The sequence below is a fragment of the Pezoporus wallicus genome, unplaced genomic scaffold (genome assembly GCF_028554395.1).
Source record: "Pezoporus wallicus isolate ANWC-B61680 ecotype Strahan unplaced genomic scaffold, APGP_CSIRO_Pwel_v1 contig_2384, whole genome shotgun sequence".
NCBI lineage: Eukaryota > Metazoa > Chordata > Aves > Psittaciformes > Psittacidae > Pezoporus > Pezoporus wallicus.
In genome coordinates, this window is record NW_026640488.1 from 9,172,730 (window position 1) to 9,183,902 (window position 11,173).

Genomic DNA, 11,173 nt, shown 5'->3' on the forward strand with positions numbered 1-11,173 from the left:
CAAGAGCTGAGTAAGAGATGAAAACAGAAAACATTGTGTAATATTTTGATTGTATTTTTTTCTGTTATTTGGAATTTCAGGTTTGTTTCTTGAGATCTTCATTATTCAGTCTTTGTTTTCTGGTTTGATTTCTAAATCCCTTTGCTAATCCCAGCCAGAAGCTGCTGAGTACTGTTAGCTTTTGAGAGTTCCTTTTCTTCAGTGTAGGCAGTTTGAGAAAAAGATTTAGGATCAAGGTCAGTGGTTTGGTAGACCAAGGACAGAGTAAAGGACTCCAACAAACTTCTGAATGAAAGATGCACTTGCGTGTGGTCTAGCAAAGACGAGGAGAAGGTGTGGGATTCAAAATTACCTGCCCCATTTTTCATGTTTTTGTTTTTGTCTCTTGCTGAGAAGAGTTTGCTGGGAGAAAACAAAAGAAAGGGCAGTCTGCGTCTGCCTATCAGCCACTTAATACTTCATCCCTACCTTTAAACACATACACACACACAGGCTCTAGGAAGGCAGTGCCTGCAAACCTTGCAGCAGGAAGTCAGATCTTGTAATGAATGTATTTTTTCTGCATCAAACTTTTTTACTTAAATTAAGGCTACTGATTTTATGCTGTACTATTTCTGCTGGGAATAAATTTCACATGGAAATGCCTCAGGAAGTAGGAATTTCACAAGACATTTTACTTGCAATGTTTTTCTCTTGGTGTTTGGTCCACAGACCTTTCATATTCTTCTGTAGCATTGGCTGGTGCAAGGTTTCTAGTGAGAGACAGGATGGTCACATTTATTAAAAAATGGTTTCATAGCATGCCAGAAATCACAAATTGTTTGGAAACCAAGGATACATGGAATCCTGTGATTCAAAGCATACAAGTGCAGAGAAATTGAATATTTTTTTATAACAAACTAGCGGCAGACAGCTAAGTCAGAGGAAAAACCTGAAGGCAAATAGAGAAAACTATAAATGTACCATTTAATTCCCCCCAAATTCCAGCAGCTCTACATTGGCAAGCACCCTTTGTGGTTTGGAAATTAAATATTATTAAAAGTTAATCCAGTAAGCTTTTCTTCTCAGGCCAAGTGTAAGAAAGAAAAGCCGAACATGCAAGCCTAGTCATATATGTCTAAATATCTTCCTGCGTGGTCAGGATGTGGGCTCCTTGTGCCTCCATGATCCCGTTCTAGTGCTGATGCTAGTGTTCCCTAGTTGTATGAACTGGCTCAGCCTTCTGAAAGCTGAGTCACACATATTGTGAGGTACAAAAGACTGTGGAGAAGCTCTTGGATTATTTGTACCACTGTCAGCAGCTGGCTTGTTTGCAGGAACAGCTCATTGAGAAAGCCTGTAATGTGACCATGATGAACATCTGGCAGTGAAGGAACAGGGACAATATGGTTATAGTCAGGTTCTTGATTCACTTTTCCCTTTTTACCTGCCATCCTAAATTTCAGCCCTATCTGTGCATTTAACCATGACCACCAAAGCTGTAGCTTTTCAGTAACCTTACTTGTGTTACTCCTGTTTTACACAAGAAACAGAAGGCAGAATACATCTGTTCCATTTTTTTTCATGGATCCTGTTTAGTTAAAAGTTATTAGATGTAAGCTGGAAAGAAGAAAACCCAAACCAATAAACAAACACATCGAGCTATATAAAGAATGTTTCTTTTTTTCAAAAACTTATGAATTACACAATCTGTGGTACAGGTCACATGGTTCTTACTATGTATTTGCACATATGATAGCAGAAAACATTGCAATTCAGCCTTTTTTCTGAATAATAATACAATGTCACCTTCAAAAACCTGCCTGGCTACTTTAAGTGTTTAAAAGAGAGTAAGGAAGATAAGGTGTGCTCTGTTACATAGCTGTTTTTAAATATTAATAGAATGAAATATTTTTCGACTCTTTCCCTGACCTTCTTTCCTTCTAAAATGTATTTTCTTTCCTTCTAAAATATGTTGTACCTTGAAGCCTAATTTGTTTGCAATGCAGTATGATAAATGTATGACAGCTAGTGTTCATGAGAAAACAGAAATCGTATTTGAGTATCAGTTAAAAAATAGAATTGCTACACCTACACAATAGGGTAGTCACAGCACTTAGTTATGCAGGTCAAAGTGAGTTTCAGTTCCAAACAGGTCACGGATTCTTAAGAATAAATGATATGAGCTGAGGCAAGTAATGCTGGAAATGCTGTAACAGCACAAATTATCTCTGAAATAGAAGTGCTTTTCCTTGAGCTTCCCTGCCTGCCAAGAAAAATAATGTAAGTGCTTCTAGGTACCCCTAGTCTCAAATAGACAAAAAAAAAAAAACAAACAACCAAATCAGGATTGTGTTTATCACTGAAAATAAAATTCCATATATGAAGCATTTTTATCTTTTGGATAAAATGGAACTCCTACTTTTCCCTTTAATGCTTGAAAATATTAAAAGCCTTTTGAACATGATGCTAGGACAGCCAACAGCATCTTTTGAGAAATAAAAGACTAAAGAGAAATCAGAGACATAAGAATATTTTACTAATAAGGAATTTGATCTTTTTATGTGAGGAAGCCTACCTTACTAAAGTAATCCTATTTAATTTGACTTCCATCTTGAAAACTGTCTGCTTTGGCAAAGCCAAAAAATATTGTCTCAGAAAATGTTGCAGCATTTCAGTCCATTTTCCCTGCTTGCTTTCTAAGCTTGCAGCTCTGTTTTTGCCATGATTTGCACGCCATAGAATTAAGACCAGCCAAGGATGTACTTGTGTACTCCAGATTAGCTGATCGATTCCTGCCAGTACATAGGCCAAGAAAGGGAAAGGCAGGCAGGTACAATAATGTCCCCAGATCTCCTGGGCAAAGTTGATATTGGAGAGTATACAGGCATTCAGGTTATACTACTTCATTCCAGTCTGTCAAGTCTGCAGTTCCCTTAATGTAGGAGTGTATTGCTGCTTAGGAAGCCCTTTGAAATGTTAGATACTTACTTAATGACTACTACCCCTTCTCATCCTTGACCATTGGACACCCTATCTCAAAGTGTAAAGGCATGAAGTTGCAGGTGTGGAGGGCTCAAATATATAAAAAATAATTTTTATTTTTAAAATATTTTTAAAATATCTTTAAAATATTTTAAAAGTTCAGCCTCGAACTAACAGCACATGAAATTAAAAACAATGCTTTACTAGATAAGGAAGAACTGATTGTACATAAAGAGGCCCCAGTGCTCAACTATCAAATGTTCTATCTGACTCTAACCCACATCATTTAGAACAGGAAACCCAGAAAAATCTGTTTCCTCCAGATCATGTAGACGTAATGGTATACAAGCTAATTAATATTCTGGATTTCAAACTGGCCTACTGGAATCCTCAAAGGCAAAGTAAGACAAGAAAGCAAACAAAGCATTTCCTTTCTTTTCCAGAGAAAGATAAATAGGAACAGCTAAGCAAGCTCTGACAAGCTTTAAAATCTGATATGAAATTGGATTGTATTATACCACCTAATGAGGATGCCAAAGTCATCAAATTGATAAGAGTTGGTTGTTCCACTAAATAAACCTCTGTTTTATGAGGGAAAAAGTAACAGTTGGTGACTAGAAACTCTTTTAATCCAGAACTTATATGCTGTCTATGAAACTATAAGGTAATGGTTTAAAAAGCCTAACAACCATTTGCTTGATATTAAAGGACGTAGAGCAAATCAACTCTCAGAACTTTTTTTCTTTTTTGATCTTGAGCCATTTAGTTAGGAAACAACTCCCCGAGGATGAAATCTGCAGGAAAATAGTGGAACAGATCTCTGAATGTTGGAGACCAAGTACTTTGGTATTACTTCCAACTTTGGCTTAAAAAGCAAACAAACATGCGTGAAGTTTACCACCCTTTCCCCTGTCTTTTTCCTAATTCAGCTAAGTACTTGGAAAGAATGCGCAAGACAGGTAGAATGTGTTTTCCCTCTGCACAGAAGTGGCTGTTGGTATGCAGCTTGCTAAAGCCAATGATACTTGTGATGAATTGATTTTGTTATTTTAGTTTATCTACCAACTTCTGCTATCAGATATGATGCAGGATCCTGGTGGATTTTAATGCTTTTCTTTTAATCAAAAGAGTGATATATGGCAAGAGTTTGCTTTTTACCAGCTTCAGGTTTTTCCCCTTTCATTGGCCACTAAGTAAAAGGGTGGTGCAGGATGTAAAAAGCCTACACTGATATCTGCTCGATTTAATGAGTACAGTTTTAAAACTAATTTTCCACAAATTTATCACTCCATTTCATTTTTGTGATATGTGAGTAGAGTTATGTATCAAACAACAAATATGCAAAACCCTCAAATACTGCCAAAGAATACAAGTTATACAAGCGGGCATGTCACAGGCTGACTTTGTGACTCAAATCTTGGCAGCTGCCCTATAAACAAAGCTACTGAATTGGTTTGAATCTGTCTCATCTTAGCTTCTTATGCAGATCACTTTCAATTATATGCTTTAAAGAATTACTAGAGAGTGAAAACTTGATCAAAATGCATGAATTACTAATCAGTTGAAAAATTAGAGTAGGCTTTAGAAATCCATTCATATGGGTTATATTTCAGTCTCTGAGTTTCAATCAGACAAGAATGCATGCTCAATCAAAATGCATTCTTTCTGTATTACTGTAATTTGAATTTCTGCTTTGGGACTCAGGCTGCAACTCCTGTACCACTGTTAGAATTTCTGATCAGCTACAAAAACTGATTTTGAATATCAAGCAAACATTGAGGATCCAGGATCCAATGGAGTAAGTTGCTCTGTGGATGATTAGAGGTGTGTTCACACATTCTGAGTCTTAAATTTACAAAAAAATAACAGTGTGCAAGGGAAAAAGGTAAATAATTGGAAACCAGTCACTGTGAATCTTCAGGTTAGATCTTTCATCAAAGTTACAGTGTTATAGAGGGAGCCGAGTTCCAAGAAAGGGTAGTCATGCTGATTATTGTTATTTGCCAGCTTATAGAAGTGTATACTCCAGAGTGTATGGAGTGTATACTCCATTTATACTCCAGAGTGCAATACCACCGAGTATTAGGTATTCATATTTGTTGAGGATACCTCTGCTAGCATCAAATTTCCTACTTGATTGATAGCAAGCCACCTTAGGTAGATACCTATAAATATTAAAAATTTAGAATGATTGGTATACTGTAGTGCTGGGGTCTTTTTAGGCAGATTTGTGCTAAACTGCACTTGTGACTATAGTCTCATTTTAATGACAGTTTTTACTTTCTCTTTTCATTTCTTCTAGAATGTTGTTTGTTGGCTGCCAGAACTGGGGATTCAGTCACCGCTCCCTGGAGACAAGGGAAAGGGTATATTTGTGGTACATTTGGCATTTCATTTAGAAATTGAACATGAGATCTCAGTTTTATGTGTATTTTCAACTGCCATTAGTGAAACTTGATGGTTTGTCACATGCTCTGGAGCAGGATTTACTGTTTGTTAGTGCCCAAGTCCATACAAGTTAACACTTTTACATTTTTTTAAGGTTGTGCAGGTCAGAAGCTGTGGCCCAATACATTTGGAGATGAACTTCAGTTTTCTGCAATATGCCAAAAATTACTTTTAACTGAATGTTTCTCTGGATATCCAGAATTTAAGGGAAGCTGGAAGTGAAGATCTAAGACTAAGAGAGCTAACAAAGCTGCTTTTCTCCAGAAGGCAGAGAGCCATGTCATGCAGGAGGAGTTGGAGGCACTGAGAAAATTCCAACTTGTTTCTCTGGGGAATCTTACATAGTTCTCACCTTCCCTGACTACAAGTGCTGTCCAAAATGCTTAGTCCTCACAGGAAGATCTGGCAAAGTAGGAAAGCTCAACACCTTTAGGACCTGTATGCAGTTAATGCCTCACTGCTATATGCTCTCTCACAACTTTTTGTCTATAGCGCAGAGGTAGGATCTGATTCTGTTGACTCGTACACTGATTTCAGTCTCACTGAAGTTGATAGGTTCTAAGAATTTCCATGAAGCTGAGTGTGCATTTTCAAATATTATTTTACATACAGATATTTCTACAAAATGACTGATGCTTCAGTGCTGAAGTTCCATTTAATTTCAGAACACAAATATTTTGGTGTAAATGTAGCACCAAGTCTTGAAATTTTCAGAAATTAAACACATTTAGTTTATTTAAACAACTGTGATTTTCAAATTATCATTAATTGAAAATTCAATTTAAAAAGTCCAATATGTTTTTAGTCCCTGTGTCTGTCAAACAGGCCCCACAGATCTTTGTTGGCACCCTGTAATATTTTAATTTATACTCCTAGCATATTTTCATGGTCAAATGTTCTATGAAACTCTCCTTGGAAGCAAAGTAACTCTCCTAAATCAAAACAACAGCAATAGTTTTGATAAGTGTCAGCTAATTTGTAAGCATTGCTGAGGGCAGTGTATTTAAAAAGTCTTACAAACGCAGAGCAGAAAAAAAGCTCCATAAAGGAACACTGTATCTGTTTGAAGTGAAATTGCCAGAAGGATTTTGTACAAGGAAGCTGATTCATTTTTGTAAGAGCTGTTCCAGAATAAGTTGCAGAGATTTCAGTATTCTCTGCCCATCTGTGGGTCTTTCTTGAGAACTGCAGCATTCATGTGTATGTGACGTTAATTTTTTGTGGTCTTAATTGCAGAAATATGTCTTCAAGGTCAAATACTGTACAGGATTCTGAAATGTTAGTCATTTTTGTAAATAGGAATGGCTAGATGAGCTGAAACACAACTATTTTTCTGAAGAGTGTTACATTCCTATGTTCCAAAAATATCTTTATTTCCTCTTCTTTTCTGTGGGTTTTGTTTGCAGCTGTGGGAAAGTGCGCTCAGAGTTCTCTTTGTGCTTTTTTTTTGAAAGCAAGCAGAAGTGTGCTTAGTCTCATGTCCTATAGTGGAGGGTTCAAACTGAGTAACTGAGAGCCTTATTTCCTATTCTTTCTTTAGTTTCTCATGGTTGTGGCTGCTAGGAAAAGCTCGCACTGAAAAGATAAAAATGCTACTGAGATACTTGGAGCCACTTCTGCAGAGTGGAGCATCATGTGAGCTGATAGACTGGCCTTAAAGTTTGTCTGAAGTCAGTGAAATGAGTAATGTCATAAGTGAATGTGTTCTTGGTGACTGCTGAAGAGGTGCAGTTGTGTTTTCGTGCAGCTGGAGTGTAGTTCACTGCTGAAATGCTTGTGTTTAAGGTGGTCCAAAGGAAAGATGCACAGAAGGCAGTGGCAAGATCAGGGTGATACGTAAGAGATTCAGGAGATATTTTGCATTCTTCTGGGCTGTCACTACAATAATTGTCTGCTTCATGAGGCTAAATCTAGAGCCTTAAACCATTCAGAAAGCCTGGGCTAGATATCAGAGCAGTCACCAGATGATCAACCTGTCCTGTATGGCCTCTCTTCTATGTGAAAGCGAGAGGGCTAGGAACCCTATGATGAAAGTGAAAGCTGAAAAAGTGCTGTTCAGGAGCAAGAAATTAATTCTGCCTCTGTAGTGGTAATAGTCTGAAAGGTTTGCCCAGCAGATGCCAGCAGTGAATTAGCACAGAGCTTGTGGAAGAATATAAAGAGCTGAATAAATAACTGCTTAAAGGATGCCTGCTTGAAATAAATATTTTTCATTAAGGTTAATTTTTGCTCTGAAGATCTTTTTTTTGTATCCTCTGAATTTCCGAGACCGTCTCTATACGAGTCAGAGAACATTCAAGTTTAAGTTTCGTCCAGTTCATAATAATAGCCTTCCACATAAACCATGGGGCAAAGTTACTTATTTTAAAGATGTGTTAGGTTTTATCTTTTTGCATCCTATATATTTTTACTTGACCTGTTCTCTTCCTGTTTACTGTCTGCTTCAGAGTATGAGCATAACTTTTCTTATTTACTGTCCCTCTCAGTTTGAATTATAAATTTGACCGGACATTAAGCTGTTGCTTTTTGTACTGGAGGGATAAAAATTAATAATCTAAGTCATGTGGTATTATCCTTCACTTTCATTGAACCATCTGAACTTCTGGAGCTGAAAACTGTCAACATCTCTTAGAATCACAGAATCACAGAATAGTTAGGGTTGGAGAGGACCTTAAGATCATCTAGTTCCAACCCCCCTGCCATGGGCAAGGACACCTTACGCTAAATCATGTCACCCGAGGCCTCGCCCAACCTGGCCTTGAGCACTGCCAGGGATGGAGCATTCACAACCTCCCTGGGCAACCCATTCCAGTGCCTCACCACCCTCACAGGAAAGAATTTCCTTCTTATATCCAATCTAAACTTCCCTTGTTTCAGTTTTAACCTGTTACCCCTTGTCCTGTCACTACAGTCCCTAATGAAGAGTCCCTCTCCAGCATCCTTACAGGCCCCCTTCAGATACTGGAAGGCTGCTATGAGGTCTCCATGCAGCCTTCTCTTCTCCAGGCTGAACAGCCCCAACTTCCTCATCCTGTCTTCATACGGGAGGTGCTCCAGTCCCCTGATCATCCTCGTGGCCCTTCTCTGGACTTGTTCCAACAGTTCCATGCCCTTTTTATGTTGAGGACACCAGAACTGTACACAATACTCCAGGTGAGTTCTCACAAGAGCAGAGTAGAGGGGCAGGATCACCTCCTTCGACCTGCTGGTCACGCTCCTTTTGATGCAGCCCAGGATACAGTTGGCTTTCTGGGCTGCAAGCGCACGCTGAATCCGGCTCATGTTCATTTTCTCATCAACCAACACCCCCAAGTCCTTCTCCACAGGGCTGCTCTGAATCTCTTCTCTGCCCAACCTGTAGCTGTGCCTGGGATTCCTCCGACAATGATGTGAGGGCGATCTCTCTGCGACATCTGTCACCCCTTTGATCGCCAGGGTTGATTCGGCTGATCTGGCTGGCTAGGTGGGTGTCCCCTTCCTCCCTCACCACTCCACGTGCGTCCCTCCCAAAGCTTTGCGCTCTGTCGAAGAGGACAACCTTCCCCAGTACAGGCGGTACCCTTCATTGGTCCCAGGTATACGGTAGTTGCACTCCCCTGCTAGAACCTCCAAAGAAGCTCTTGAGACAAAGCAAATAGACTTAGCTAAAAGGGAAGTTCAAGCTGGAGAATCATCCTGTAGAAAGTTTAGAGCAGTTCAACACTGGAGGAAGGAAATCATTATCTGTCAGAAGAGCCCCATCCTGCCCAAAAGCCATAGCATTAGGTAAATAATGCTGTTCCTTTAAAGATTAGGCTCACATTCAAGATTTCAGTGGAAACCAGATTTTGGTTTCATTAAAGTTTATTTTTGGTTTGCTGTTTGAAAAGCTTGTGTTCCAAGCAAGAACAAGAAATACAGGCTTTCTTATTGGGACTTTCTTAATCTAAGGAAACTACAAGAAGGACTTGTTATGGCATGGATCACCCCCGCAATAATTAAATTGATATGCATATGATTTTATAATACACATAATACAAGTCAATTCCAGATCCTTCTGAACTGTATAGGATATAGTGTGTTATCCACATAATTATGTTGTTGACTGTGGTTATGTACATTTTTAAAAAGATTTCCTTAAATCGAGGGGTTAAATAATACAAATAAAGTAACACTGTCACTTCTCAAAGTGGTTGAAATGCCTTATGATTTGGGCCCCATGACTTTATGTAGGATCATAAGCACTGAAAATATGGAGGTCACTGATAATATTTATTCTTTACTCGTAAGATTCCTATTTGAAATTGTAAGGATCCAGTGAAAAGTCAACTTGTGTCACATGAGATTGAATGTTCATTACAAATAATGATCACTATATAAGTCTAGATTATTACTTGTCATTTTATGTTCTTGGCAATTAGTGTATCTCATTTAAAATATTTATTCTTTCCTTTTGGCTGAGTTTCCCTACAAAACTGGAACAGTCCTCTTAAAAGCAATGATCTCCCAGGCAAAATAAATTACATCTTGGAAATATGTCAAGACTTTTAACTAAACACAAAATTTCAGAACAATCTTTGCGCAGAAATGAAACTCGCCCTCTCCCTTTAACTCATCTTTTTACCTACTGCTTGTCTGGGTGTTTCTGTCTGTAAATCAAACATATGCTCTTCTCTTGCTTTCTGGAAGACTTCCAAAGGTTGGGGGGAAGTCTTACAGGAAACCTTTCCAAAACATATTTAGGACTTGTTCTTCCTGTGAAGATAAAACCCTCAGATGTGTTTTAGTACAGACTAAATGAAACTGAAAAACTGTGATACTTGGTTTAGGGCTTATTTTTTTTTTTTAAATTAAAAGGTAGAATTTTTTTGGCTATTAGTATTTGTTACTTCCTTGTTTCTTTCAGTGAGTTCCACATGTGCTAATAATTTGAGATTTATCTTAGTATAAATGCTTATTTGATCAAACAAGCATGTATTGCATTCTAAGACTTCCTTATCGGATTATCCTATGGAAGAGAATGCAGTATCTGCCTTTCATGAAGTTTTCTGTAATGCTTTGATTTGAAAATGAGGCTTTGAGTTACAAAACTAATCCAGAAGACCTGTATATACAAGAAAGATATGGATTTAATTCTTTCCCAGATATAGGCTTAGATTTTCCAGGTGTCCTGGAGTCTAATTGCATATTTTATTAATTTGATTTTGTCTTGTGTAATTATTGATATACCACATAAATGGAATCCATTCTTAGAATATTGACAATTCAAGAATTAGATTTTTGTACTAGTGCAATACCATGAGTTATTTGTGCAATGTCTAGTGACTGGCTGTAACAAATACTAAATGTATTTGGTTTTCTTCCTTCAGAGAGCATACACCAGACTTTTGGTCTATTATTACTTACATTATTATATATTTTTTCATTGACCCCTTGGAAAACTCAACCCTCCCTGTTTAACAGATATTTCTTTGGGGGCAGCAAGGAGTAACAAGCAACAAGCATTCAAGGCAACAATGTATCATCAACATACGTACTGACATTTACAACATTCTCATTGTTATTTGAAGTATTTTATTAAGAGAAGCTTCAGAGTTACTATCTAATTTAGTGTGGTGTTTGCTAGTTACCATGGTTTGCATATATTGTGGTCATTGTGAAACCTTCCCTTGTTTATAAACAACATTGACATGCTGCCTAACAAAGAGAGGAGAGGTAGATAATTATCAGTGCTAGAACCTGACTAAAGCAGCATGCTGACTTTACGTTTACATCATTTTTT